A 27929-nucleotide genomic window follows, 5' to 3' on the forward strand; every position below is an offset into this window, starting at 1 on the left:
ATGGACAAGAACGTCCAGCTTGTTGATGTGATTCAGGTGATGCAAATTCGTCGGATCCTTCCATGCCAGAGCTGGGCTTGCCACCTATGGGAATTTGATTCGGCCGAACACAAGACCCTGCAACGGTTCTTCGGGACTACACACGAAGACATCTGGAAGGTGCTCTTCAAGGCCAATGAGACGTGGCCGAAGACAACCGAAGACCATGGGCACGACCTGGCTCATCCCGCCAGTTCGGTAAGTTCTCCATGTTTCAAGGCATATCCCTTACTTGCTTACTCAAGGAGGATGTCCCAACTTCCCTATCTGTTTTTTTTCAGGGTTGGGCGAAGAAGGCGGAGTGGATTCAGTGTCCGGCTCCGCTGCCTGAGGACCCAGCCATCCCGCGCTTGGCGAAGATGCTAGTTCCGACGCCCTACAAGGCACCGAAGAAGAAGGCCAAGAAGAAGGCCAAGGGGACCAGAGGTGGCCTCCGCCCCAAGGGTACTTCGGACATGGTGTCCGAAGACGCCGAAACTCACTCCGCCGCTGAAGATGACAAGGAGGAGGAAGAGGAAGAAGAAAGCAACTCCCCCTCCCCGAGGGGGGAAAGAAGAGGGCGGCCTCCACAAATCTGGAGGCGGAGGTGTCCAAGAAGGGGAAGACCTCCCTCACGGATAGCTCCGCATGGGACGTCGACAGCAGCCCAGAACGGCGCCCCAGGATAAGCCCCTGGTCGAATCATGAGTATCCGAAGACCCCGACGCATTCATATACCAGCCTTTTTTACTTTATGATTTTAACATGTTGAACCATGTACTTGTAGTCCGGCTCATTCCGCCCTTGAGGGATCCTCGTCTTCGGGGAACTCGCTGGACCCGAAGGCGATGGACAGCGGGTCCCTTCCGACGGCCTCCTCTCCCAAGGTCATGGATGACACCGAGGTGTTGTCCCGAAGGATCCCAGGCCAGGGAGAGACGCAGGAGGCTGTCAGGTCGGCGCCAGAGGGCAAGACCTCAGCCGCCGAACACATGGGGGAGCAGATCCCCATGGAGACTGGCGATGGGGGTCATGTCCAATTCGGCCCCCAGCCGGATACGGTCCTGGAGACCTATACGGCTCCGAAATCTGGCAGACAGCCTCCTTCATCAGAAGGAGGTGTGCCTATTACGCCGGTGAACTCTATCCAACCAGAGGCACTGGATACTCTACTGGAAGCACTAGAAAGTGCTTCCATCGTTGAGGAACACCGTACCCTTACGGGTGTGGTGATTGAGAAGATTCAATCCGTGGAAAGCGGACTGACCGAAGCATGCACAAGTCTTCTAACAGGCTTTGAGGTAAGCAATGTAACTTTGTGAAAAGAAAATCACAGTATAGATAGTAGCCCCTAAGACTCTGTTCGGTGTTTGGAAAGAAGAGCCGAACAGAGGATCAAACAGTTTTTTGTAGGAGACTAACCAGATATGTTTATGTGAATAAGCAGGCGTCGCTGTTGGCCGCGACCTCTCATGCCGACAAAGTCTCCGTACTGAAGCAGAGGTTGGAGCAGACCGAGGAAGAGCTCGGTCATGCGAAAAAGCAGCTGGAGGACAATCAAGGTATTCAATGTTTTTGTGTATATCCGGGAGGGATGAATGTTTGTGCACTGACCATAGTGCCGCGATATTTTCGTAGGGGCGGTGACCGAGGTAGAGGCCCTCAAGAAGGCGCTGGCCGAGGCCGGGGAGAGGGCGGCAGAGGAACGAGCCGCCCGAGAGAAGCATGAGGCCCGGATTGGTGAGCTCCAGCAGGAGCTCCAAGATGTCGTTAAAAATACGAGTCCTTGGAGCGCCAAAATGCGAACCAAGAGTACGAACTTGCGAGGGTCCGCCAAAGTGCACAAGAGGCCCGGGCTGAAGCCCAAGGCGCCCTCCAGGAAACCCAAGAGGCCAAGAAGAGTGCGCCGGGTAAGGCTTTTATTATGCAAAGCAAGTATGTGAAGACAAGATATCTCTTACTGACCCGGATTTGGAGTTCTCCAAGGGCGTTTGCGGACTTGCCGCGCAACGTTTCTGACGCTCCGGCATTCTCCCGAGCCGAAGAAGGGGGCGCAACGGAGAAGCTGTTCTGGTCACAATACCTTGCACCAGAACATCCGGTGCCCTTTAGCGACGAGCTAAAACAGCTGGTCGAGCTACATAGGATCGCCGAACTAGCCATAAAGGACTTAATAATCCGGCTGTGGCCTGTAGAAGCTATGCCCGGCAGCTACTTCGGACTCGTGAAGCGGCTGGTCCATGCCTACCCTCGACTTGACGCCGTCAAGCGGTCGGTCTGTATAGAAGGTGCGCGGATGGCCTTCGCTCGTGTCAAGATGCAATGGGCGAAGATGAATGCCATCAAGCTCGCGACTGAAGGACCGCCCGAGGGAAAGGAGCACCGCACGCCTACGCGGTATTTCGATGATGTCCTGGAGGGATCCCGCATTGTAGCGGAGCAATGTGCTAAGGACATTATTTTTGAATGAGTATATTCATGTTATCCCGTCCTGTAGTATTAAACAGAGCTGTTATGTAATAGAATGCTTGTTTATTTGTTGAAGTTTTTACCTCCTGTGCGGCCGTTTTTATTAAATCTGAGGGTTGGCCAGTCGTCGGCTTCAGCCCCCACGTAGGTAGTACGGGGGTGTTCGGGATGAATCTAAACACTCTTTATCCCAACATTTGGTCCTTAAAGGAGGTGTTTAGCACTACGAACCAGGCAATCAGACTATGTGGCTTTATCACCCTCACTTAGCCATAGGAGTTTGATAATAAAAATTTAGGCGCAGCCCCTAGTATCCGAACTAGGGTGCTGTAAACACCTGACCGGAAAAGAACCGATTCATCACATAATGCGGAAAAAATCGCTAAAGATTTGAAACCTCCGAAGAGCTGACCGGCTCACGCCGCATCATGACAGTCAGTTTTCAGCTTTCTCTACTGAGGTGCTCATCCGGATAAACCAGGACACAATCACAGTAGTTCTCCCTTTACTACCCTAGCCGATATAGAGGAATGTAAGGTAGTAAGCACAGCAGCCGGGCAACCCAACTATTGACCAAAGACATGATTCGGAGCCGATGCATATAATGCTAAATTCGGGGTGCCGAACTGTATTGTAAAAAGTGTTCGGACTTTGTTGTCGTGTTATGGGGCACAATGAAGCCCCTGGCGGAATAAAGTGTACCAAAGTGTACGGGTGCGATTTGATAAGATTATAAAAAGAACAAACTAGTGCCGCAGAAGTTGGGCTGCAAACTGTTTCCATTATAGTTTGATTAATATGTCAAAGCGTATTTTGTACAAGTAGTGCGATAAGCAACAGTGCCTATTTAACATGCCAAGACCAAGGAGGAGCTGTGTACGGGTCCTGAAAGCGGGTAGAATGATCGTCGAGAAGAACATCTAGAGATTCCCTGGCACGTCTATGCTACTTGCCACCTTGGTGTGTCCGTCCTTCGAAAGGACCGATTAGGAGGCCGTTGAGACGGGCCTGCGGAAGAGAAACCTAAAAAGGAAAAAAGAAAAAAGAAAAAAGTGAAAGTATGTGTGTCCAGGGGAGGTCAAGCCGTATTATGGATCCCAATCTGGTTATGCCTCCGTCTATGCCCATGGTATTTTGAGTGCGTAATTATGTACGCGCGGCACGAACGCCGCCACTTGGTGGGGTCTGGGACGGAGGCCAAATTGCTAGTCGAGCTCTTGACGAGCTGGGCTGTCCTGCTGTAGAGTAGTCCGGACTCGTTTGACAGTGTCCGGGAGTATGGCCGCAGAATTAAGGTTTTGCTTATGGAGGCCGCTCTGTATCTCTGGTGCCAGGGCAACGGTGTGCTCCTCGGTACGGAGGGAGCGCTCCGTGTTTCCATTCACTGTTATGACACCGCGTGGTCCGGGCATCTTGAGCTTGAGATAAGTGTAGTGTGGCACCGCATTGAATCGGGCAAACGCAGTTCATTCGAGCAGTGCGTGATAGCCATTGCGGAAGGGGACAATATCGAAGATTAACTCCTCGCTTCAGAAGTTGTCCGGAGATCCGAAGATGACCTCCAATGTAATGGAGCCCGAGCAGCGGGCGTTTACACCTGGTATAACTCCTTTAAAGCTAGTTTTGGTGGGCTTGATACTTGATGGATCAATGCCCATTTTGTGCACTATATCCTAGTAAAGCAGGTTGAGGCTACTGCCACCGTCCACCAGGACTCGTGTGAGGTGAAATCCATCAATTATTGGGTCGAGGACCAGTGCAGCTGACCCTCCATGACGGATGCTGGTCGGATGGTCCCTGCAATCGAAGGTGATCGGGCATGACGACCATGGGTTGAATTTTGGGGCGACTGCCTCTATCGCATAGACGTCCCTGAGCGCGCGCTTGCGCTCCTTCTTGGGGATATGGGTAGCATATATCATGTTCACCATTTTGAGAGGGAAACTTCTTCTGTCCCCCTGTGTTTGGTGGACGGGGCTCCTCGTCATCGTTCTCGCTTTGCTACCCCTTCTCCTTGTCTTCGGCATTTAATGTGCATGCCTGTTTGAAGACCCAACAACTCTTGTGGGTATGATTGGTTGGTTTATCAGGGGTGCCATGGATCTGACATGGGCGATCGAGTATGCGGTCTAGGCTGGAAGGGCCTTGATTATTTCTTTTATATGGCTTCTTCCGCTGTCCAGACTTGGAGCCACGGAATCCAGCGTTAACCGTCGTGTCATCGGTATGATCACCGTTGCTTCGACGCTTGTGTCTGTTGCGTCGGGGCTTGCCGTTGCTATTTCTGGCTTTCGAAGTGCCAGGTTCGCTTGTGTTGTTATTGCTACGAGCCAGCCAGCTATCTTCGCCCGTGCAAAAGCGGGTCATGAGTGCCGTGAGGGCTGCCATGGACTTTGGCTTTTCCTGGCCGAGGTGTCGGGCGAGCCATTCATCCCGGATGCTATGTTTAAATGCCGCTAGGGCTTCGGCATCCGGACAGTCGACGATCTGGTTCTTTTTGGTTAAGAATCTAGTCAAGAATTTCCTGGCTGACTCTCCGGGCTGTTGGATTATGTGACTTAAGTTGTCGGCATCCGGAGGTCGAACATATGTACCTTGGAAGTTGTCAAGGAAGGCTTCTTCCAAGTCCTCCCAGCTGCCAATGGAGTTTTCAGGCAGGCTGTTTAGCCAGTGTTGGGCTGGCCAATTGAGTTTTAGGGGGAGGTATTTGATGGCATGAAGATCATCGCATCGCGCCATGTGAATATGGAGGATAAAGTCTTCAATCCATACCGCGGGATCTGTGGTTCCATCATATTCACGGGTTTGAACCCTTCTAGGAATTCATGTTCCATTACTTCATCTGTGAAGCGGAGGGGGTGTGCGGAACCTCTATATCGGGCCAGGTCGCGACGTATTTCGGATGGAGTCCGTCTGTGATTTTCGGCTCGGACGTAACTGTGCTTGCCGTGTTCGGCTCGATAGCCGTTGTCGCGCGTCGGGGCACGCCCCCGTGATCCATAGATCGATCTGGCCAGACCTGCTTTATTCTTCAGGCCCTACCGGAGATCATATGTGTATCCTTGAGCAGTTTTGTCTCTGTCTTTACGGCGAGGTGGTACGGGCTGGTGTTCGGCTTGGGTTGCCGCTTTGTCCCAACCACATGGTGGTCGGTCAGCCGCATTGTGTGCTGATGTGCAACGCCCCGGACACACCCGCCGGTGGTCGTTACTCCTGGCGGGATCTAGACTGGCCCCACAGATCAATACTAGTCTTTTCTGCGCACTTTGTCCTCACTCATGCGCACCCGGGAGCAACTTCCCGGTCAGTCACCCATCCTGAAATTACTCCAAGCTGAGCACGCTTAACTTTGGAGTTCTGTCCGAATGGGCTCCCGGAAAAGAAGGAATTCCTTATTGATATGAGTAGTATATCATCCCTAATTGGCGTGCTCAGCTTGGAGTAGTTTCAGGATGGGTGACCGACCAGGAAGTTGGTCCCGAGTGTGCACGAGTGAGGACAAAGTGCGTAGAAAAGACTAGTATTGATCTGTGGGCCAGTCTAGATCCCACCGGGAGTAACGACCACCGGCGGGTGTGTCCGGGGCGTTACAAGTTGGTATCAGAGCCGACCCTCGCGGTTACACGGATGGTTGCGGACAGGTGTGTGGTCATGTTGTTTATGACATTTGTGACCCGTCATGGCACATGGCATGGCATATGTACTGGACTGGAAGCACAGACGTATGTGCCAAGAGGGAACATTCATGTGGCCCGATGAGGACGTCGGTTCCTCTGAGTGGGGGTGTATGTGACGGCCTGGCTTATTAGGGATGATAGACTACTCATATCAATAAGGAATTCCTTCTTTTCCGGGAGCCCATTCCAACAGAACTCCAAAGTTAAGCGTGCTCACCTTGGAGTAGTTTCAGGATGGGTGACCGACCGGGAAGTTGGTCCCGAGTGTGCACGAGTGAGGACAAAGTGCGCAGCACTAGTATTGATCTGTGGGGCCAGTCTAGATCCCGCCAGGAGTAACGACCACCGGCGGGTGTGTCTGGGCCGTTACATGATGGCACGGGCTCCAACGCCTCGTCATCGAATTGAGGTAGTAATTTGCGCTTCGGGTAACTTTTGAGTGGTCGCTTGAGGCCGTACTCCTCGGTTTCCAGGACGTTAGTCCATCTGTCATTGAGTAGATCTTGATCAGCTTGAAGATGTTGCTGCTTCTTTTTCAGGCTCCTTGCAGTGGCTATTAGCCGGCGCTTGAAGAGCTCCTGCTCGAGAGGTTCCTCAGGCACGATAAAATCCTTGTTGCCGAGGCTCCCTGTCGGTGTCAAAACCGGCGGATCTCGGGTAAGGGGTCCCGAACTGTGCGTCTAGGCCGGATGATAACAGGAGGCAAGGAACACGATGTTTTACCCAGGTTCAGGCCCTCTTGATGGAGGTAAAACCCTACGTCCTGCTTGATTAATATTGAAGATATGGGTAGTACAAGAGTAGATCTACCACGAGATCAAGAAGGCTAAACCCTAGAAGCTAGCCTATGGTATGATTGTTGTATGATGAAGTTGTCCTACGGACTAAAACCCTCCGGTTTATATAGACACCGGAGAGGGTTAGGGTTACACAAAGTCGTTTATAATGGTAGGAGATCTAAATATCCGCATCGCCAAGCTTGCCTTCCACGCCAAGGAAAGTCCCGTCCGGACATGGGACGAAGTCTTCAATCTTGTATCTTCATAGTCCTGGAGTCCGGCTGAAGGTATAGTCCGGCTACCCGGACACCCCCTAATCCAGGACTCCCTCAATAGCCCCCAAACCAGGCTTCAATGACGACAAGTCCGGCGCGCAAATTGTCTTCGGCATTGCAAGGCGGGTTCTTCTCCAAATTCCGTGTACCTGCTAAATAATGTCCGATTTTCGTAATGTAGCGCACCTTGGCTTCCACGCCCAATAATGGCCGTCTTCCACGTGTCAAACGAATGCGAAAAGTCGGGGTGTTTTTACATTCACACCCCTAGCCGCATAAATGAGCCGCCTATTTAATGGGATGGGGATTCAGATCCAAACCACACCTTCTCCTCCCCGCAAGTAATCATCAGAGCGCCTCCAGCAAAGGTCCATTCCAACATGGCCAGCCGTCACAGCTCCTCCTCTCGCCCTTCCAGTCCTAAACCTGGATACTGGGAGAGGTGCTCCATCCCGCACAACGAGCTAGTGTCGCTTCAGGCCAAGGGATTTCTCCCTCAGGCCTATATGGTCCCGGTCCGAGCCGGACTCGCCACCTATAATGGTGGAGAGCAAGCGGAGAGCACCCCCAATCCCTCCAAAGGAGAGCGGGTGTGCCTCGTCCCTTATCTAATAAGAGGACTTGGATTTCCAATTCATCCATTTCTCTGTGGGCTTCTGGAGTTCTATGGCCTCCAGCTGCACAATCTCATGCCCGCCTCTATATTGCATATCGCGGGCTTCATCGCCCTTTGCGAGCTATTCTTGGGTGTTGAGGCTCATTTCGCGCTGTGGAAGAGGTTATTCTGCTTGGTACCCCGCTCTTAAGAGGGGTCTATATATCAAGTGGGCGGAGCCGAAGTGTGGCGTATCGCCAGGACCGGATATCTATCCGGAACCCCAAAGAAGGCGTTCGAGGACTGGCCTTCAGAATGGTTTTATATAGATGATGTCCCGCTGCCAGATCCTATCCGGGTCGGTCTCCCTGAATACAATAGTGCTCCCTTAAAGAAACGCCTAAGCTGGCGTCCGCGGAGCTCTCAGAGAGAAGGCGACAGGGGCGTCCTTCACCTGATGGGTCGGATAAGACTATTGGCTCATTCCGGACTAACCATGATTGGAGTCATGGCCGCATGCATTATGCGGGGGGTGCAGCCGCTTCAATATAGAGGCCACCCCATGTGGGATTTTAACGGGGAGGATGACGCCACCCGTTACGGTCGTAAGGGGCCAGCCTCAGCTGCCGCTCTAGTAAAGACCTTATCCTCTTTGTACAAGGAAGAAGAGGAGGAATTCCTCCCCATCAACCCACAGGGTGGATTTACTATGTACAACCCTCCGAGTTGGGTAAGTGGACAATTGTGCTTACCCATCCGTTTTATATTCCCATGATTAAATATGTAGTCTAACGATTTCAACGCAGGAACTGCATCAGGAAGTAAAGGATATAAACAGCCGTCCCCCATAGCCCGAGGATCCAGAACGGTCCCTCGATCCGGACTCCGAAGAGGATCTGGACATATCGGTGGAGCTGATTGACGGGGTGTTTCATTAGCTAAGCAAGGACAATACCTTGGTGGCCATTACGGCTGATTACCCAGGGTTAATCCCGGCCTCCCAGGTAACAGAGAGCGGAGTCTCATCCCCTTGAGAAGGAATCCATTCTCACGCATTTCAGTTTTCCTGACACGACCGTGTTTTGCAGGGGAGGTTTCTGAGGCAGGAGGCTGAACCTGCGGCGGCTAGCCAACGAGGGGCCGCAGGGCCCCGTGGGGTAAAAAGGAATGTAGTCCGGACTGAGATGCCGGCGCAAAGGTATAGCGCACCCTCTTTTTCCCTGGTGTTATTCCTTCAGGGCATATTAACGTTCGTGCTATCTTTAGGACGAAGAGACCTCGTCGGACTATATCCGGAGAGGTTGCCAATCGCGCCTCCACCAGCCAAGCTCCAACGCCTGGCCCGGAAGCGGAGGCAAACACAAGGCACGCACCGGACGCTCCTCCAACAGAGGATGCGGACAGGCTGTCTGCCACCAATTATGAGGTGGAGAGTGCCATGAACCACAGGCGTCGCCGGACAGTTCTTCGCGACGCTTGTTTCTCCCAAGAGGCATTAGATGCCTTCAATTCGGGAGATGCGTACCTCCGTGCCGCTCAAAATGGTTTAGCCAGAGCCACGGAGCAATATGTAAAAGACATACGGGTAAGAAAATTTTGGCAAATATATATATACCAGTAGCCCTCGAGACTTGAAACAGTTAGAGTAACTGATTTAAGGATCATTGTTATGCAAGTTCTTACAGAGAAGAATATCGTACTGTCCCAGGAGCTGGAAGAGTGCAAAGCCCAACTGGAGGCCGCACTAGCCGCGGCAGGGGAGCCCAAAGAGACCCCCTCTGGTAAGATACACTTTGAAATATTAGTATTTTGCGAAGTGCGGCGTGGGTGTAAATCTGACAAATCATATTGCAGATGGCGCCGGACTGGATCCGAAGAGGCAACAACTCTTACGCCGGCTAAAGGCCGGTGAGAGTATGCTGACAAGGGTGAGGCGGGAGAAGAATGATCTTCAGGATGCCAACACCAAGCTGGACGTTGAACTTAAAGATGTTCGTGGCCAGCTGTCAGACTCTACTAAGGAGAATCAGCGTCCTCGACGCGGCATATTTAGTAAGTGCTTAAGCGAATCTTTGAAAGAAAAGAGTTCGGCGAGGAAGTCGACTAACAGAGTAATGTCTGTAGGTATGCTAACGGGTCGTCCTGCAGAGGAGATGCCCGGTTCGATGGGTGACCTTCTTCCCGAGCTCTTGCAACTGCACGAGCGAGTTCGGCAGGTGATGCGAGGCATTGCCCAAGCCTTATGGCCTTCCCACTCCATGCCCGAGGGCCTTGGAGAGCTTTCGGAGAAGCTTAAGGGAGCTCGGCGGCGCTTCCGGTTGTGGAAGATATCGGCCTGTTGACAAGGCGCTAGGGAGGCCTAGGCCATGGTGAAGACGCGGTACACGAAGTCTGACCCAAACCACATGGCCGAGGTCGGACCTGTGGGGCCTGACGGGAAGGAGATCCATGTAAGCTTAGTGTACGACCAAGTAGAATTGGCCGCAAAGTATTCCCAGCAGGACTGTAAGTTAGACAGCCTGCTAGATGGTATTGAAGAGGAATACAATCAGTCAGAGTGACTCTGTAATTTTTAATTGACATGTGTAATGCCTTCTAGCGGGATTGTAGATCGTTTGTAGTTGCCGACCTTTTCGCTTCAACCTCAGGACCTGACGGTCCGGAGTGTGTCCGAATACCCTACCGGTTATGTAAGAACCGGGGTATGCATGGAGACCAGGCGTAGGGGTCATTACTGCTTTATCAGACAAGTGCCCAACTAGTTATGTTATATTACATGGTTAGTAAGAAACATCTTCTAGAGAGAATAGTTCCGTTAGGGGTTCCTTTCTCTGGGAGGCATGCCCTAAAGTGCATGTCCGGACTGCAAACGCTGGAAAATCATCTGGGGGCATATATATAAATAAGTAAAAAAGGTCATCTTTTAGTTCATCGACCGAATATTCCCTTAAGAACGCTAGCTTTCGGCTTCACCCAGTCTGAGGTACACATCCGGCTGATCCGACAGTAACAATGGCAGAGGTGCTCCCTTTACCACCTAGCCGAACAATCGGGAACGTAGGGGTAAGCACAGGAGCCAGGCAACCCAGCTTGGCCAAAACTTAAGTCATATCGATGCATATAATGGTGAAGAAAAGGTACATGCGGAAGTTTGACACATGTGGTGGGCGTGAAGCCCGTATAAATAAGCTTCTGTTAAAGAAGCCCCCAGGTTTAATGAGCGCGAGTAGCACGTCACTTGAGGAGCCTTTAAGGGCTATAAAAGAAAAGAGGGGAAGGAGAGAAATGTAAGACAGAAAATGTAAAAAATGGACAGAGGAAGGAGACAAACACAGAGTTCGGCGCTAGGCATAGAATCTTCCGAGACGGGCTGTGTTCCATGGGTTCGGCTCGAGTCGGTTATCAGACGCATCTCGCAGGCGGTATGCTCCACCATTCAGGACTTGGTCGATTATGAAGGGACCTTCCCACATGGGCTTCAGCTTGTCCTTTTTCTTGTCCGGCAGGCGTAGAACTAATTCGCCAACGTTGTAGTTTTTGGCCCGCACTTCTCTGCTTTGATATCTTCGAGCCTGCTGTTGATAGAATGCGGAATGGGCTTTTGCCACGTCGCGCTCCTCCTCTAAGGCGTCCAAACTGTCCTGCCGATCGAGCTCGGCTTCACTTTCTTCGTACATGTGCACTCGAGGTGAGTCATGAATTATGTCGCAGGGCAAGACTGCCTCTGCGCCGTACACCATAAAAAATGGTGTGTATCTGGTGGTGAGATTCTGCGTGGTCCGCAGCCCCCAGAGTACGGAGTTGAGCTCCTCTACCCAGTGCGTGTTAGATTCCTTGAGGGACCGCACAAATCTGGGTTTGATGCCGCTCATGATGAGACCATTTGCACGTTCGACCTGACCGTTAGTTTGTGGGTGATAGACGGAAGCATAATCGAGCTTGATGCCCATGTTTTTGCACCAGAGTTTTACCTCATCGGCCGTAAAGTTCGTGCCGTTATCGGTGATGATGCTGTGGGGGACGCCATAACGGTGTACGACCCCGGATATAAAGTCTATCACAGGTCCGGATTTGGCCGTCTTAACAGGCTTGGCTTCTATCCATTTGGTGAACTTATCCACCATGACCAGTAAGTATTTTTTCTTGTGGGTTCCGCCTTTAAGGGGTCCCACCATGTCAAGCCCCCAGACCGCGAAAGGCCAAGTGATGGGGATAGTTTGGAGGGCGGTGGGTGGCATATGGCTTTGGTTTGCAAAAAGCTGGCAACCGACGCATCGTTGGACCAAGTCCTGAGCGTCCGCCCGGGCCGTTGGCCAATAAAAGCCTGTACGGAAAGCCTTGCTTACAAGGGACCGGGCTGCGGCGTGATGGCCATTGAGTCTGGCATGAATTTCAGCCAGCAGGTTCCGCCCTTCCTCTTCGGAGATGCACCTTTGAAGGACTCCGGTAGTGCTTTTCTTATAAAGTTCTCCCTCATGGACTTTATAGGCTTTAGATCGCCGCACTATACAGCGTGCCTCGTTTTGGTCCTCTGGGAGTTCCTGCCTAGTAAGGTAGGCTAGGAATGGTTCTGTCCACGGGGCGATAACGACCATTAGTACGTGGGCTGAGGTTGTGATTTCATTGGCAGAGCCTCCGATTATGTCAGATTGTTCGGCGTCGGACGATGCGGTTGGGTCCGGGCTAATATTGCCATGTTCCCCTTCCCATACTACGGATGGCTTGAACAACCTTTCCAGGAAGATGTTGGGGGGACCGCATCGCGTTTTGCGCCGATGCGTGCCAGGACATCTGCCGCCTGGTTGTTTTCTCGGGCTATATGGTGAAATTCGAGCCCCTCAAACCGAGCTGACATTTTGAGGACGGCGTTGCGGCAAGCTGCCATTTTTGGATCCTTGGCATCGAAGTCTCCATTTATTTGGGATATCGCGAGGTTTGAATCCCCGCGCACCTCTAGGCGTTGAATGCCCATGGATACTGCCATCCGGAGACCATGTAAAATGGCCTCATATTCGGCTGCATTGTTGGAGTCCGTGTACAAAATCTGGAGTACATATTGAACTATGTCTCTTGTGGGGGACGTCAAAACGACGCCGGCCCCTAGTCCGGCCAACATTTTGGAACCGTCGAAGTGCATGATAGCTCGCCGTACTCTTTAGGGAGTTCGGCCTCCGTCCATTCTGTGACGAAGTCGGCCAAAACTTGCGACTTGATAGCTCGCCGTGGCCTATAAGTTATGTCGAACGGGAGGAGCTCAATGGCCCATTTTGCAATCCGGCCCGTTGCGTCACGGTTGTTTATAATATCGTTGAGTGGTACTTCCGATGCTACTGTGATTGAACACTCTTGAAAGTAGTGTCGTAGCTTCCGGGATGCCATGAATACCGCGTATGCAATCTTTTGATAATGTGGGTACCATGATTTGCATGGGGTGAGGACAGTGGACACATGGTAAACCGGCTTTTGAAGGGGGAATTTGTGTCCGTCCGTTTCCCGCTCGACGACGAGTACTGCGCTGACAACTTGATGGGTTGCTGCAATGTACAATAGCATTGGTTCGCCGATGTTTGGCGCGGCCAGGACAGGGTTTGTTGCCAATATGGCTTTTATTTCCTCGAGTTCGGCCGTGGCGGCATCCGTCCACTCAAAGTGTTCGGTGCGCCGAAGGAGGCGATAGAGGGGTAGCGCCTTTTCTCCCAAACGGGAGATAAAGCGGCTTAGAGCCACCACGCATCCGGTTAATTTTTGTATTTGTTTGAGGTCCTTTGGGGTATCCAATTGTGACAAAGCTCGGATCTTGGCTGGATTTGCTTCGATTCCTCTACCGGATACAATGAAGCCCAAGAGCTTTCCGGCTGGAACGCCGAAAACGCATTTTTCCGGATTTAGCTTGATGTCATATGCTCGGAGGTTGTCAAATGTAAGCCTCAAGTCGTCTACTAGAGATTCGACATGTCTTGTTTTTACGACCACATCATCCACGTATGCCTCTACTGTTTTGCCGATCTAGTTTGCCAGACATGTCTGAATCATGCGCTGATATGTTGCGCCGGCATTTTTGAGCCCGAAAGGCATTGTGTTGAAGCAGAATGGGCCGTATGGGGTGATGAATGCCGTTGCGGCTTGGTCTGACTCGGCCATCTTGATTTGATGGTAACCGGAGTATGCGTCGAGGAAGCACAACGAATCGTGTCCTACAGTGGCGTCGATAATTTGATCGATGCGGGGGAGGGGGAAGGGATCCTTTGGGCAAGCCTTGTTAAGGTCTTTGAAGTCAACGCACAGGTGCCAGGATTTGTCCTTCTTTGGTACCATCACCAAGTTTGCTAGCCAGTCCGGATGTTTTATGTCTCTGATGAATCTGGCCTCCAATAGTTTGGCTAGCTCCTCTCCCATTGCCTGTCTCTTGGGCTCAGAGAAACGCCGAAGGGCTTGTTTGACAGGTTTGAATCCTTTTAGGATATTTAAGCTGTGTTCGGCCAGCCTGCATGGGATTCCCGGCATGTCTGAAGGGTGCCAGGCAAAAATGTCCCAGTTCTCCCGTAGGAATTCTCGCAGTGCGGCGTCTACATCGGGGTTTAATCGTGCCCCGATGGAAGCTGTTTTATTGGGGTCCGTTGGATGGACCTGGAATTTGACTATTTCATCCGCTAGTTTAAAGGAGGTGGACTTGGATCTTTTGTCGAGTTTCACATCGTCCCTGTTTACCATGGAGCGCAGCGTAGTCACTTCCTCAGTCGCTAGGGCTTCGGACAGTGCCTCAAGGGCCAATGCGGCTGTCTTGTTTTCGGCGTGGAGTGCTATGTCCAGATCACTAGCAAGAGTGATGATTCCGTTCGGCCCGGGCATCTTGAGCTTCATGTACCAGTAATGGGGTATTGCTTGGAAGATTGTAAACACTTCCCACCCCAGCAGAGCGTGGTGTCCGCTACTGAACGGGGCCACTTGGAATGTGACCTCTTCGGACCTATAATTATCCGGCGTGCCGAACACCACATCTAGTGTGATTTTTCCTGTACAGCGCGCTTCCCAACTGGGGATTATTCCTCTAAAGGTTGTGCTGCTTCGCTCAATGTGGTTCCAGTCTATTTCCATTTTTTGAAGGGTTTCCTCATAAATGAGGTTCAATCCGCTGCCTCCATCCATGAGTACCTTGGTGAGGCGAAAGCCGTCCACTATAGGACTGAGTACCAATGCGGCTGGTGCTTGAGCTGTTCGGAATTTAGGTTCATCACTGGCATTAAAAGTAATAGCCGTGATACTCCATGGGTTTATTGTTGCTACTTGATAGACTTCGGCGAGGCTGCAGAGTGTTCTTTTTCGCATACTATTTGATGCGAAAGTCTCGAAGACTGTTAAGACTGTACTGGAGTCCCTGAGGTGGCTTTCTGCGGCCTCCGGAATTAGGAGATCTTCGCCCCTTTTGGCCACCTGCCAGAGTATCCAACATGCTCTAAGGCTATGAGTTGATGTGGCGTCCTCTGTACTATGAATTTTATAGGGTCCATTGAGCCATCCCTCCAGTACGGTTCCATGCCCTGTAGAGGGTTTTGGTTTTTTGGTTTTTAACCCAGGTGTCTGATGATGATGCACCCTTTTATTTCGGACGAGGTTTCTATTCAGGGCCGGATTGTCCCAAAATTTAGTTTCGGTTATCCGGGCGCTTTCCATCGCACAGTACTTTTGTACTATGGTCGCCAAGTCAGCGAAGCGTGTAAGATCACGATGACCTGTGGCGTTGAGGATTCCCTTGTCCGTGCAATTATTGCAGAAGATTGAGATTGCGTCTTCCTCGCGGCAGTCCTTTATCCTGTTCATAACCAGGAGGAACCTTGCCCAGTAATGATGTACTGTTTCTTCGGGCTTTTGCCTGATTTGGGATAGATCGCTTATGTTCGGGTGGGTGGGTGGAATTAAATCCGGAACTTCACCCAATCTAAGACTCAGAGTCCAAGGAGTTTCCGAACTCTGAAGTTTGGATTCTTGGATGTTGTCCAGTGAATCTAGCCCATTGCCTGATTCTAAGTTCAGGTCTTGAGTTACATCCTCCCCTCCGCGGGTATCCGGCTTGGAGGGATCGGGAATCCGGACATAGCTAGTCCTTAAGATAGATGAAGAGTCGCCGCACTGTGCCTCTACCACGGCAACATGATGGGTGACTTGGGGAGAATTAATTTCTCTTAGATCGGGTTTAAGCCCAACCTGGTCATAATCCGTAGTGACCCCCAAGGCGGCGATGCGATCCAAGAGCTCGTTTATGGAAGAGAGCTCCATTGGATCTAACTGCTCGACGAGTTCCGAGCTGACGTGAAGATTGCTTTTGATGACCCGAGAGGTCACCGTCGGTGCAACGGCCGAACAGGCGGTCATGAGAAAACCGCCTAGCCGAAGAGTTTGGCCGACAGCCAAGGCTCCCTTAGTAACGGCGCCGTCTTTAAAGACGGGAAGAGGCATCCTTCCTGATTGCGACGGCACAGAGGAACTCTCAATGAAAGCACCAATGTCAGTGTCAAAACCGGCGGATCTCGGGTAGGGGTCCCGAACTGTGCGTCTAGGCCGGATGGTAACAGGAGGCAAGGAACATGATGTTTTACCCAGGTTCGGGCCCTCTTGATGGAGGTAAAACCCTACGTCCTGCTTGATTAATATTGAAGATATGGGTAGTACAAGAGTAGATCTACCACGAGATCAAGGAGGCTAAACCCTAGAAGCTAGCCTATGGTATGATTGTTGTATGATGAAGTTGTCCTACGGACTAAAACCCTCCGGTTTATATAGACACCGGAGAGGGTTAGGGTTACACAAAGTCGGTTATAATGGTAGGAGATCTAAATATCCGCATCGCCAAGCTTGCCTTCCACGCCAAGGAAAGTCCCATCCGGACACAGGACGAAGTCTTCAATCTTGTATCTTCATAGTCCTGGAGTCCGGCTGAAGGTATAGTCCGGCTACCCGGACACCCCCTAATCTAGGACTCCCTCACTCCCTCATCCTCAGAAAGTGGAAGATAATTGTTGTCCTCCGAGTCTTCATGCACAGCCTGTTCATCACGGCTGACTCGCCCATCTTCCTGTTCATCTTGTTCGGAAGTTGCCTCAACAGGGTCTTCATTGTCTTTGGCACCGTCCGGAGTGTTATCTTCTCCTGTGCCTGTGTTGTTGTCTTTGTTGCGGCGTGCTTTAGAGCGGATTCACTGACGCCGGTGTTTTGGTTGTATCTCAGGAGGTTTATCCTCAACTGGATCTTCCTTGTCATCGCCACTATTCTCTTTTGGTGCATCTAGCATGTATACATCGTATGAGGAGGTGGCCGTCCATCGTCCGGTGAACGGTGGGTTTTCGGCCTGCTCCTCTCTAGCATTGTCGTCCATACCGTCGATGTCTTCGGAGCCGTAATCAAGCATGTCGGTTAAGTCTTCGACAGTGGCTATTAAGTGGGTGGGGGTGGAAAGCGGAATTCTTCGTCGTTAGCCTCCAGTTCAAACCGGATATAGTTCGGCTGAGAGTCCCCCCGCTAAGGAGAGCATTTTTAATGAGTTTAGCACGTCACCTAAAGGCGAGTGCCGAAAGATGTCTGCGGAGCTGAATTCCATGATCGATGTCTGATAAAGCTCGTCGTACGCGGACACGCATGGTTCGGAACTTGTAGCCGGAAACGGGTCCGAGGTTTCGGTGACACGGATCCCACTCGAGGTTGGGTCGGTGTGCGGCTCTAACGCCGCTGAGTCTGCGGTTTCCAGGGTGGGGTTGAGCTTCCCGTCCTCGGATGGCGCAATATACTCCAGATCTAGGGCCAGAGCAGTTACAGGCGCTATCCCTTGGGCATGGTCCGATGACAGATTTAAGTCATGTTCATCGTGGCGATAGGGAGCGGCTGCCATGGTCTCGAATCCATCGAAGATCAAGTCTCTGCGGATATCCGCGACGTAGCTCAATCTTCCAAATCTGACCTGACGGCCAGGGGCGTAGCTATAGATCTGCTCTAGATGGCCACGCGAGTCGGCCTGCAATGCGAAGCCGCCGAATACGAAGATCTTTCTGAGGAGGAAGGTTTCTTTCTAGACAACATTGTTGTAGACGATTGACGGGGCCATCGAACCTCCTGACGACGACATGGTGGAACTCTCAATGAAAGCACCAATGTCAGTGTCAAACCCGGCGGATCACGGGTAGGGGGTCCCGAACTGTGCATCTGAGGCTAATGGTAACACGATACAGGGAACACAATGTTTACCCAGGTTCGGGCCCTCTCGACGGAGGTAAAACCCTACGTCCTGCTAGATTAATATTGATGAGTATGGGGGTTACAAGAGTTGATCTACCACGAGATCATAATGGCTAAAACCCTAGAAGTCTAGCCTATCTGATTATGATTGTCTCCACGGACTAAGCCCTCCGGTTTATATAGACAGCGAAGGGGACTAGGGTTATACAAAGTCGGTTACAGAGAAAGGAATCTTTATATCCGAACGCCAAGCTTGCCATCCACGCCAAGGAGAGTCCCATCCGGACACGGGTGAGAGTCTTCGGTCTTGTATCTTCGTAGCCCATCAGTCCAGCCCATGTCCAGCAGGTCGGACGCCTGAGGACCCCTTAGTCCAGGACTCCCTCAGCCACTACTCCCATCGTCACCGGTGAGGAAGAGCTTCGCTGCCTCGACCTCGTCGTCGTCGTACTCGCACCGGCCACGGATTTCTTCACTCCGTCGCCGCCATAGTTGTCTTCCTCTGCCAAGTTAGGGCGTGGAAGATCTGGACTGATGAACTTCCAATCTACATTCCCAGTTCGTCATGTTCTTCGTCAAGGGTAATTAAAAGCTACTTTTAATGCCCTTATTGATTCAAGTGATTTCTTCGAAATCTTCAAAAGGTGTTTATTCTTCAATCTTCACACTCTAAACACCTCATACAAACATATGTTCTTGATTTGTTTCCCTAAGCAACATTTTTCTTCAAGATTCCTCAATTGTGTGGATTTTCAATCCATACAACTCTGTAACCTAAGTCAAAGAACGCTTAGTGAAATTCCTCAAGACACATCTGGTCAAATTCCTCAAACTTGTTCTTATTTGCAAGAACTTCTGAGAACGCATATGACCTCTCCAAATTCTTCGCACCTATACTCTGTTCACGGGTACTCATGTCTGCTACTGAATCACTAGGTTCTCATCAACTTAACTCATTTGCAGTGTTCCTTGAAGAAAGACTGCATACCTCTTCAGAGAACTCAATAGTTCATAATCCTCAGCTGAAGAAAATGGAAGATGGGAAGAAACCTCATAAGAGAGGCAAGAAACTAGAAGTCAACACAGCTTTTGAAATCCCTGAATATATCTATGATGGGTACTGCACACCCCCTCAAGAAACCAAGAATGAGCGCACAGTGCGCATTCAGAAAATTGAGAGGAGATGGGCAAGAGAATGGAGGGACTACCGATATGTCACTCCAAGTACATGAAGAAATTCGCTCTTCACCCTCCTTGTCCAAGACCTCCATTGGCACCTGGCCAAATTGCAGATCACACCGGCCTCAAGCGCGGTGAGGATTATCATGATGAATGGGCAAAGCGTCAAGCTAAACTGACCAAGATAGCAAAAGAAGCAGTGAGGAAATTCAATGAAGACTCTGCTACTGCTACTGCCACTGCTGAGGCCTCTGCTAGCAAGCCCAAGAAGGCTATGCCAAAGAAGCCCGCAAATAAGCCCAATGCTTCTTATTCAATGCCCTCATGGCCAAGCTCCTCAGCTACGCCCTCATGGCCCAGTTCTGCAAAGCCCTCACGGCCAATTCCTCAAGCTGCCCCAGTTCCTCAAGCTTCAAAACCCTCAGGTCCTCCGGCAAAGTTCTCAACACCTGTGCATATCGCCTCGTGTCAAAGGACCACGGGCAAATCAATTGCCTCATAAGACTCTACAAGATCTTCAGCTCCTCCGCATTCATCAACATGCCCCACATTGCTGAAGACTAATGCCACTGCTGGACGAGGCACTAGACCAAGTCCTCAAAAGAAGCAGGTCGCCTTCCAAGTACCGTCCACTGATGACGAAGCTGATGATGAGGAACTCGCCGAAATCATGATAGACAGACAACAAAGGGCCACTAGAGCCAAAGGCACAGATGTGTCTATGCTTTTGGATCCAAAGTTGATCCTCGACTTCATTGACCTCTGGCACAAGGATCCCAACACTCCTATGCCTAACTTCAACCTCACTCCTGGCCAAAGTCACATGTTGACCGCCTTCATAGGCGAAGAAAAGTGGAAATTTGAAAAGGCCAGGAAATTGAAGAAAGTGCAGTATAAGAAGGAGTGCTTTCTGAAGAAGAACATTGTCAAAATGACAACTGATGAACTTGTGGCTATTCAATCTGAAATCAAAAATCTCAATGATGAATTTGATGCCTACCATGCAGATTGCAAGGGAGCCGAAGTCATTGTTGTGAAATTGGCAAAGACATTCACCTCCAATATTGCTACTCAAACGTACACTGAAATTCCGCAGGCTGACGCTTCTGCTCAGCCGACTGAAGAACATGCCAGCACCGCTGATGAAAATCAGGTTGCTGATGAAACTGCTAGTACCAGGGCTGATGACTCCATTCCAGCCTCTGATGAAAATGCCAGGGCAACCACTAGTGTTTCGCCTGAAGAACAAGCCAGGCCAGCTCAAGCTTCAACCGCTGTGCTTGAAGAAACTAAAAATGCCAGAGCAACTGCATCAATTGCGCCTAAGGTTACTGAACCAATTTCCTCTGCTCCTCCTGCACCAACGCCAAGTCCAGTTCTTCCTTCTGCATCAAAAGTGAAGAAACCCAAGGCTGCGGAGCGAGCAGCAGTGAAGAAAAGGAAAGCATCTACTCCATCAGATTCTTTAGCACCGAAGAAGATGAAGAAATTGACAAGCTCTTTTGTGAATCCAATTGATGCTATTCCAGTTTCAAGCATGCCATCAAAGGAACTCGTTCCCTTTGGTGAGGATTATGAGATCCCAAGCGGATCTGATGAAGATGTTCCTTTTGCTGCTTCTTCAGAGCAGTTGGACGAAGAAATTGAAGCAGATAATATCCCTTCAACCCCAGTCATCTCATCGCCTATGCCTCAGTTCACAGCTGAAGAGGCAGGCATTGAAGAATTGAATGAAGAAGATGAAGACGTGGACATTGGGTGCTCCACTCCAGTGCTGAATGATGATTATTGGGATAGTCAGCACCCCAACTCTTCGCTCTTCACGCCACTGCAACAAATTCCTCAGTCCCCAGTGCACACTGAAGTTCAAATGGGTTCTGCAGATCATCACTCCACTCCTTCCATTCATGAAGAAATTCTAGCCACTGGTGCTGATGTTAATGTTGATGAAGAATTGAAGACCCATGCTCAAAATGGCAATTTTCCCCGTGGGGGCGGGTATACGTGGGGATTTACCCGCTAAGAAGCGGTGATGGGGATCAAAATCCCCCCATGGGTATAACGGGGCGGGTACCTGAGAAGCTAGCGGGGCGGGGATGGGGGGCAAACTGGCTCCATGGAGGCTCCAGGGATACCCGAGACCCCACCTATCAATCAAACATCCAACTGAATATATAAAGAAGAAACCCTAAACTGCTCACCTCTCCACTCATTTCCTCCTCGTTCCCCCGACTCGTAGCCGCAGCCGCGTCGGCTCCTCCTCTCGACCTCTCCCCATTCCCTAGATCTAGCCGCCTCCTCTCCCTAAGTCCCCATCACCAGATCCACCACCACCGGCGGCGGGCGGCACCGGCCGGCGCCTCATCCGGCCGCCCTTCCCTTAATCCTGTCGCCCTCTCCCGCTCCTCGCCTCCTCGCGACGTCGCCTCGTCGTCCTTCGCATCAAGGCACCGTCCGGCACCTCATCTGGTCTCGTCACCGTCTCCTACTCCTCGCCTCCTCGCGACCCCGTCTCCTCGACTCCTCCTTCACCTCAAGGCCAGGCAAGGCGGCTGCAAGTGCAGGGTGGTGGCAATGGCAAGTGCTCCTCTTCCTCATCCTAGGTGACCGGCGGCTTCTTCATCGACCCAAGAGGCCGAGGCCATCAGGGTAAGCAGCTAAAACTTTCTGTTCTTGTAGTTGTTAGTTGTTAGTTCTTGTTGTTGCATCTTGAATCTTGCTGCTGACTGTGTAGGATCTTGTAGTTGTTAGTTCTTGTAGTTGTTATTTCCCCATGTAATTGAATCTTGATGTTCAATGTGTATGGATCTGTTATTCGGTCAGTTATGAGTGGGTTATGTTCACTGAATACTACAGTCGTGTTTCGTCCAACAAATTAAATCAGTGTGTGCTTCTAATGTGGAAGAAATAGGTGTTAGATTTACTTTTTGGTTGGGGTGGGTGCTTATCATTGATCAATATCTGATATTTCTCGCCCACATTAGTTAGTACCTTTTTTAGTTTTAGTTCATTTTTTGGAGTATATTTGAAGTGCTGGCATTTGCTTCTCAAGATGGCTTTAGTAACACTGAAATATCTTTGACTTGTGACTGGATTGATTTATGTATCGTGAATTGAGTGCCAGCATGTACTTCCACCTCATAATTTCACAAAAAAGCAATGCATCTGTTTGGTACCCAGATCATGCTTCACACTTACCTAATTCTATCATATGTGTTGTGTCATACATTTTTTCCTGACTGCCTTTCAAAGAAATATAATGTTCACTCACTGGAGTTCTACAATTGTTCTGTGAATTATTTGTCAGAATCATCTAAATATTTGGTCAGTCACAATTGAATGTGTATGTATCAATTATATGTGATCCTTTTATATTTATTCCAGCAGTCCACATATCCTTTTATTCCTGATTATTGTGTTGCTTATCTATGTCAAACTTCTCTAAATATTTTGTTGTGTGCCTTTGTAGCTGACCGCGACGACGACCGGAAACTCGCATCCTCTTCCTCCACCTCAAGCAAATATGCATCGACCCAAGACCATCAAGGTGAGCAGCTCACCAGCGACCCAATTAAATGTCAGGTTCAGGTGAATATGTTGAGCAAGATAAGCCACTTCATGTGAAGAGAAAGACCACATCTGTGGTTTGTAATGAGTTCAATAGGGTTCTTGTTGAGAAAAAATGGAAGGTTGAATGTGTATGGTGTCACGGGCTATTTTGTGGAGATCCAAAGTATGGAACCTCACATCTGCATGCTCATTTAGCAAGATGTGCTTCTAGGCAGGCCAATGGTAACTTGCCATCCTCAACCATCATCTTATTCTTTAATCTTAAGTAATGTTTCCATTTGCCAATGGTAACTTACTAATGTTTCCACTTGTCTAATATTCAGGTTGAGGAACTGTCGACTTACTATATGCCTGCACGGAGCATTGAAGAATGAAGATTGAAGTCCTAGATATTTGATGTTGTGGGATGTGTGTGCTTTGTTATGTTTGCCATGCTTGCTTTTGTTAAGTGTTAAGGATAGGAACTTTCAGTCGGGTAATCCATTTGCTGAATATTTGGTCAGTCATAATTGAATATGTATGTATCAATTATATGTCAAAATTATCTAAATATCCAGCAGTCCACATATCCTATTTATCTAAATATATTGCAATCCTGATTATTGTTATAATTGAATGTGTATGCTTCCATATTATTGTGACTATTGTCATCCTTTTATATTTATTCCAGCGGTCCACATATCCTTTTTATTCTTGATTATTGTGTTGCTTATTTTGTTGTGTGCCTTTGTTTTAGGTATGCTTGTTTGGATCAACAATGGCATCAAGTCCAACACAATCAGATGCAAGTGCATCGGCTGCGAATGGAGATACACCAGCCTCTAGTGCAGCTCCCACTCCAACGCCAAGCTCTAGTGCCAATACAACGCCAGCTGAATCTGTTGACTTGGAGGTGCCATCTCAAACAACAAGAGCAACTAAACCGCAGGATGCACACAAGTTGGCTGGTGTGAAGAGAAAGCTCAAGTCTAAGGTGTGGGATGAATTTGAGAGGGTTCTCGTGGGCTGAAAATGGAAGGCTGAATGTGAGTGGTGCCATAGTAATCTTGGAGGAGAAACAAAGGATGGAACATCACATCTTCACGCGCATTTGGCAACATGTGCTGCTAGGCAGACCACAACAGCCTGGAAGCAAGCAAAGCTGAAACTGACCAAGGCGGAAGATGGGAAAGTGAATGTGGAGAATTACATTTTTGATCAAGAACTATGTAGGAAAGAACTTGCTTTGATGATATGTTGTCATGAGTACCCACTTGCTATGGTAGATCATGTAGGTTTTAGGAAGTTTTGTGCTATGTTGCAGCCTATGTTCAAGGTTGTGTGTAGGAATACCATCCGGAAAGATATTCTAGAAATGCATGAAGGACAAAGAGATAAGTTGATCAAGTACTTTGCAAACTTCAAGAATAGAGTTGTTGTGACTTCGGATATGTGGACTGCTGGACATCAAAAGAGAGGATACATGGTTGTAACAGGTCACTACATTGATGGTTCTTGGAATCTAAAATCATTCCTTCTAAGGTACAATACCATTGCCCCTATCTTACTGCTTGTCTGAATACCTTTGCTCTTATTCATGCTTTCTAACCCAATAATTTATAATTTTGTAGGTTTGTATATGTACCAGCACCGCATACATCTGAAGTGATTTGTGATGTTCTACATGAAGTTCGAGGAGAGTATCATCTCGAGAGAAAGATATCAACTATTACTCTTGATGATTGCACAACCAACGACAAGGCAGTGGAAGATCTCCTAGATAAGTTAGACTCCTCCTCTCTCATGCTAGGTGGTAAACTGTTGCATATGCGTTGTTGTGCTCACATATTAAATCTGATTGTGAAAGATGGGCTTGTTGTTTTTGGGGATGGTATTGAGAGGGGGCGGGATAGTGTGGGGTATTGGTCAGCAACTCCAAAAAGACATGAGAAGTTCGAAAAAACTTGTCGCTTGATGAACATTGAGTACTCTAGGAGGTTGAACCTTGATTGTAAAACCAGGTGGAACTCCACATACATAATGCTTAGTATTGTTGTGCTGTATAGGGATGTTTTTTATTGTCTTAGTCTGCGTGAAATGCTTTTTAATTGCTATCCAACAACTGCTGATTGGGATTTTGCCAAAGAGATGATTGTTAGGCTCAAATAATTCTATGATGTCACTACCTTATGGTCAAGAACTAGTTATGTTAGAGCAAATATGTTCTTCCCTAAGGTTTGTGGTATTAAGTTGGCAATTCGCAAATGGACTACACCTGATTATGAGCTGTTGCAAGATATGCCCATTGATATGAAAAAGAAGTATGAACTGATGCAACAAATGTCCAAGGAGATGAAAAAGAAGTTTCAGAAGTATTGGACAGATATCCATGGTCTGGTGGCTATTGCCACTGTTCTTGACCCAAGGTACAAAATCCATATGGTGCAGGCTTTGTACGGTCCTCTCTATGGACCTGAGGCTGCAATTCAAGAGGTTGCGCGCGTGAAGCAATTGCTCCGCGAACTGTTGGTTCAATACCAAGATGCCTCTTCTGCGGGAACATCAAATGTTGCTAGTGCTACACAGTCCATTACTTCAGCTTCACAAGAAGAAGTTTTTGACATATTTGAACAGTACATGTCTTCACAACCTACTGCTTCATCTTTGTTGGTTCATACAAAGCTAGACATGTATTTATAAGAGCCAACCTTGCCAAGAACACCAGATTTTGATATCATCAATTGGTGGAAGTTTGGGGGGACAAAATATCCAACTCTACAACTTATTGCTCATGACATCTTGCCTATTTTGGTCACAACGGTAGCATCGGAATCTGTATTCTCTACAAGTGGTAGAATCCTTAGCCCTCACCATAGTAGGCTCACACCAAAGATGGTTGAAGCTATAATGTGTATGCAGGCTTGATCTAATGCTGACATGCTAGGTAAGACAACTCAAATGTTGCTCTTTTGCTCCTATTCTACTTTTGTTTTGTTGTTGCTACACTATTTTTTTCTTGCTTAGATAATTTACTAGAATATGTACCTAAATCAGTTACACTACTGCCATCTAAAGTTACATTGCTTGCAATTTTAGGTGAGAACAATTCATCACTCTCTACTGAGTTTCAAACTTGTCTTGATGATGAGGATGAACCAATGGTAACTTGACATTCTCAACTTTCATATTATGTCTTGATTTCATTCGCAACTTTCATTTGCAACTTTCAATCTTATGTCTTGATTTCATGCAACTTTCCAAATTATCTTGTACTATTTCCATTATCAGGATGAGGAACTCTCCACTTGCAATAACTATTAGGCTTGTTGCTTGCCTCCATGGACTCAAGAATGAAGAAAATGGAGGACCGAGGAGCTACTGTGATGGGCTCTTCAAGTCTTCATTTCATTTATTCTGCTTACCATGCTTGTGTTGTGTTAAGAATTAGAACTTTCGGCTTGTAATCGTACTAAGTATTGCCGTCGTTTGTGCCAATCATACTTCCAGTTTATCAATTATGTCAGACTTGAGTTGAGATGATTGAATCTATCAAACTTATGTGGTCAGACCTGGGATAATTAAATTTGTCAAAATTATTGTGTTTGTGTTGTTAATTTACTGTTGTGTAATGTGGTTGTGCTTCTGTACAAGAAGATTGCTGCCAAAATTATTTTGGTTTGTTATGCCAATGTATTGTTGTTTTGTTGCTATAATGGATGATTGAATCTGTCAAAAAATATTGTGGTTTGTGCAATTGTGCTCCTATTTTATTGTTGTTTTGCTGTTGTTGGTCTCCATGGGGATCCCCATGGGGATCGGGTACCCGTTGTTAGCGGGGATGGGGACTGCTTCCCCCCCCCCCACCACCACCAAGGTTGGTGGGGCTAGCGGGGACGGGTATTAGCGGAGATCGGGGCGGGGATGGTGACATGCCCCCCAGTGATCCCCGTCCCTATTGCCATCTTGAACCCAGGCTACTACTGAAGCAGAAACTGAAATTCATCAGCCTGTGATTCCTGAGGCTGTGATGACTTTGACTGACGCTCCTCAGCCCAAGCCGAAGAATCCCTTCTCCAAGAAGCAAAAATTCAAGGCTGATGACTTCTTCCATGAGCAGGTATTCTTCACAGATTACAATCCGTATGACTCTGCTCGTCTGAGAAGGAAGCGTTTCTGGACCGCAAGCCAAGCCAACTTCTATTCTTCACTGCTTTTCGATAAGGACAAAGTATTTGATCATGCACATATTCCTCATGTGGGCATGGAATCACTACCTTGCTTCACACTGGTCCTGAGTGTTCTTCATGAAGCTGGGCTACTCAACTTCTGCACCGACATTGTAGACTGGAATGAAGAACTAATTCTTCAGTTCTATGTGACGTTGCACATCACAGGAAATGCTGAAGATGTGACTTCCTGGGTGTTAGACTGGATGACCGATAACGCTCACTTCAAAGCACCAGCATCTGAATTGCTTCATGCCTTGCCTGTCAGTCCTCCCCTTGAAGGTGCGCATCTGATCTATCATGAACTTGAGCTTTCAGATCACTACATGCAAGTGCTGATGAAACTGCTGAAGCCTGGTCAAGCCCCAAGGACCAAATTCCTTGTGAAGGAACTGTTGTATGTGCCACGGACTGTCTATCGCATTTTTAGCAAGACGTTGAGTCCAATCAAAGGCCACGACTCGAATGAAGAAGAGGTCGTTGGCATCATGAAGAATCTACTTTTCAATATCATCCATGGAGTTCCAATCAACTACCATGATTTCTTCATGAGGACTCTGGCAAATGTTGCATTATCAGCTTTTGAGTTGAAGCCTTACGCTCCTTGGATTATGAGATTCCTCAGATCAAGGTCTTCAATCAATTGCAAGGCTGATTTGCAGAATCACGTCAGCTATTTGCCCCCAATTGAAGCCTTCAAGCGACCTATTTCCTCATTTGATGAGAAGGGCAAGGCACATGCTGTTATTGATGAAGGCATTTGTCCATTGGATGGCCAGTTCCGCAAAGCTGCATCTTACTCCACCAATGATGACTCTGCCACTCATGACTCTACTGCCAATGCTTCAAAGCAAGATCCTCAAGCCACAACTCCAAGGGTATTGGCTGATCGTGAGCTTCTCCTCAGTCTTCACCAGAAGGTCGATCGCAACCACAAA

General features: G+C 48.9%; 1 pseudogene; it reads left to right on the forward strand.

Moving 5' to 3' along the window:
• Positions 1–27543, forward strand: LOC147990893 (zinc finger BED domain-containing protein RICESLEEPER 2-like; annotated as a pseudogene).
• Positions 27544–27929: the final 386 nt, after the last annotated feature.

Source organism: Triticum urartu, chromosome 1A (genome assembly GCF_056163025.1).
Source record: "Triticum urartu cultivar PI428250 chromosome 1A, HENAU_Tu73, whole genome shotgun sequence".
Classification (NCBI taxonomy): Eukaryota; Viridiplantae; Streptophyta; class Magnoliopsida; order Poales; family Poaceae; genus Triticum; species Triticum urartu.